A 3,407-nucleotide genomic window follows, 5' to 3' on the forward strand; every position below is an offset into this window, starting at 1 on the left:
CTGGTGGGCTTTCGGAGGCCGTCGGTTGACACACACACCGCTTCCCGGCACACCCTATACTTCCTTCCCCTTTCTGTGCTTTTCATCCAGTTTCTCCCACAGTGAGAACCCTGACGTGTGACGTCCGTGTATTTACATAGACAGAATATGCTATGTCTGCATGTGTATTTCTTGGGAGTTTTCCTGCTTGGGATTCATTGGGCTTCTCAAATCTATAGTTTTATGTCTTTTTCCAAGATCAGAAAATTATTAGTCGTTATTTCTTCATTTTTCCTGTCCTCCATTGTTTGGGGCTCTTCCTCCACATGCCATTTACTAGGTGTTAGACTCTTTGGTTTGTCCCTGAGGCTCCGTTCATTTTTTCAGTGCCTTTTCCTTGTGTTATTCACCCTGGGTAATTGCTCTGACTTGTTCTCAAGTTGCCCGAGGCTTTCTTTTCTCATCTCTGAGCTGCTACTGAGCCCAGCTAGTGAGTATTTTATTTTGGTCATTGTATTTTTCAGTCCCACAATTCTCATTTTGATATTCGTCACATGTTTTCCTTCCTTGCTGTGACTTATCTTCCACTTCATCTCAAGAATGTTTGCCCTTAGTTCTTGGGCATTGGTTCTATTGCATTTTTGCAATAGCTGCTTTAAAGCCTTTGTGTGATAATTCCTAGTTGAGATTATTCCTGATCTTTGGTGTAAAGAGTAATTTTGAGGGGGCGCCTGGGTGGCTCAGTCAGTTGAGCATTTGACTTTGGCTCAGGTCGTGAGCCAAAGGGTCACGGGATCGAGCCCACATGGGGCTCCCCACTTGGCAGGGAATCTTCTTCTCCCTCTGGCCCTCCTCTGGCTCGTGCTCTCTCTCTCAAATAAATAAATAAAAGAGTAATTCTGAATGTCACATTACGAGCTGCTGAGTCTTATTTCCATGTTCTGGAAAATGTTGATGTTTTCGTTTTTACAGGCAATCAACCTAGCTGGGTTTTTGCCACAAGTGCAGATCAATGTTTTATGGATTCTGGCTTCTGCATTAGCTCAGTTTCCAAAGATTTTGCGGTGTTTGGACACCAGAGGCCAGTCTGATACACCGGTGGAGGTCAGTCCCATAGTTTGTTTTCCGTGACCTCTGGTGTTTGAATCCAGACCTGCAGACACAGGTCAGAAGTGAGCCTGGGCTTTCCTAAGCACCTTTATGGGATTTCGTTCCCAAGCTTCTCCCTCCCCACGGTCTCTCAGCACTTTCAAGTTACCTGGGGTTCCGCTTTTTAGTCATCTCGTCAGAAAGCTGGAGCTTCGTTATGCCACAGTGCTGTGTGCGTCCCACGCCTGCACCCATGTCTGGGTCGTCAGTGGGGTGATCTGGAGAGAAAAGGTCAGTGGGTTTACCCGCTGTCTGGGCATCGCAGCTCCGCGGGTCAGGGAGGTGGGTTTCCTTCCCCGAGTGTGAGCTACGTGCAGGGCCTCGTGGTGGCTCTGCGCTGGCTGCTCTCCCCACATATCGAGGGAAGTCTGGGGCACTCTCCAGAGCTGCTCTGCTTGTGCTCTGGTAGCACATCCGGGCGGGGGACTGTCTTCAGTCCAGTCCAAGGAACATTCCAGGAAATGAAAAGGGGAAACCTACCACCAGTTTGGAGGCTCTTCACGTGTTTGTCTCACTCCCGTCTTTCTGCCGCTGTTTTCTGCTCAGAGCCCTCACCCGGCCCGTGCCGGTGCTTCATCCGGGCCCTGAGCTGCGTCCAGTGGGAGAGGGGTGAGGGCTGCCGGTCCCCCTCCCCAGAAGCAAAACAGCCTTGAGGGGGCCGCCCTTGGCGTTCTGAGCACGACTGTCCCCAGCAGGTGCCGCACCACCTCCCTGGCACTAATTCGAGCTTCTCTCAGGCAGGAAAACCTATTTTCTTATGTTTAAGTGGTAGTTCATGTCATCTTTGTCACATTAAAAAAAATATTTTGCTCATATTTGCTCTCAGGTTTTTGGCTTCCCCCACGTCCTCAATTTTCGAAGAGTTCTTCATAGCCCCTGGTGTGTGTGTGTGTGTGTGTGTGTGTGTGTGTGTGTGTGTGATGGAAGATCTTTATATATTCTTAGTGGGGGAGGGGCAGAGGGAGAGAGAGAATCCCACGTGGGGCTCGATCCCACCACCCTGAGATCGTGACCTGAGCCGGAATCGAGAGTCGACGCCTCCCGACGGAGCCACCCAAGCGCCCCTTCGTATTTTCATACTCAGTCGCATTCGTCTGTCTTTTTATTTCTTGCATCGGATCCTGATCGGTCTTCAGAACCCCTTCTCCACACCCAGGTTGTGAAGATTCTCACATATCGCTTCTTTTGGTGTTTGCAGAGTTTTGGTTGTTTGCCGGTCTGTTTGTCCTTATGTGTGACATCCGGAAGCATGTTTTCACTTTTTCCAAATAGCCTCACATTTGTTCACGTACCAGGAACTTTTCTGGTTCATCTTTGGTCCAGTCATTTGAGAGTCCTCCTTTGTCACACACAACATTTCCATATGGTTTGGGTCTACTTTTGGTCTTTATGATCTTTTTTCACTCGGTTACCCATTCACGTGACAGTAGCACACCATTTGGAATCTTTATTTATTTATTTATTTATTTTTTTTTTTTTTTAAAGATTTTATTTATTTATTTGACGAGAGAGATCACAGTAGACAGAGAGGAAGGCAGAGAGAGGGAGGGAAGCAGGCTCCCTGCTGAGCAGAGAGCCCGATGCAGGACTCGATCCCAGGACCCCGAGATCATGACCTGAGCTGAAGGCAGCGGCTTAACCCACTGAGCCACCCAGGTGCCCCTTTATTTATTATTTTTAAAGTATGTTTTAGCTGCTGGTGGCACGAATTCCCCCCACAACTCTGTGTTTTCCTTCTTCCCAGACTATTTCTAACTGATCTTGAGAATGTTTTTGTTTACATAAATTTCGACTTAACTAGGTCAAGAAGAAAACTGGTTATTATTTTTATGGAAGTCACATTAAATTTAAAAATTTGTAAATTAGGGACGCCTGGGTGGCTCCGTGGGTTAAGCCACTGCCTTTGGCTCAGGTCATGATCTCAGGGTCCTGGGATCGAGTCCCGCATCGGGCGCTCTGCTCAGCGGGGAGCCTGCTTCCCTCTCTCTCTCTCTGCCTGCCTCTCTGCCTACTTGTGACTTCTCTCTGTGAAATAAGTAAATAAAATCTTTTAAAAAAAATCTGTAAATTAGAGAGAACTGACTTTTTTTTTGAGAACTGACGTTTTAATGCTAGTTTGAGTCGTCCTCTCCAAGAGCAAGGAGGGTCTTTACAGCTGCTCGGGGTTACTGCTGCGTCTCTCGGAAGCGTACCGAATTTTCCTCCTGTAGACTTTGCACATTCGGGGGCCGCATTCATGCTCAGTGTGAGCGTTCTTTCCCCAGTCGTGAGGTTTTCTC

The 3,407-nt window shown here is 47.9% G+C and overlaps 1 long non-coding RNA gene across 1 annotated transcript; it reads right to left on the reverse strand.

The window, feature by feature from the left end:
- Positions 1-823: 823 nt before the first annotated feature.
- On the reverse strand, positions 824-1,871 carry LOC106004375. The gene is made up of 3 exons (XR_001177352.2): positions 1,609-1,871; positions 1,238-1,346; positions 824-1,132 (listed from the first exon to the last, which is right to left on the reverse strand). It is a non-coding gene; the product is annotated as an uncharacterized LOC106004375 (long non-coding RNA).
- Between the last annotated feature and the right edge of the window lie 1,536 nt (positions 1,872-3,407).

Source organism: Mustela putorius, unplaced genomic scaffold (assembly GCF_011764305.1).
Source record: "Mustela putorius furo isolate JIRA1106 unplaced genomic scaffold, ASM1176430v1.1 tig00537303_pilon_pilon_pilon, whole genome shotgun sequence".
NCBI lineage: Eukaryota > Metazoa > Chordata > Mammalia > Carnivora > Mustelidae > Mustela > Mustela putorius.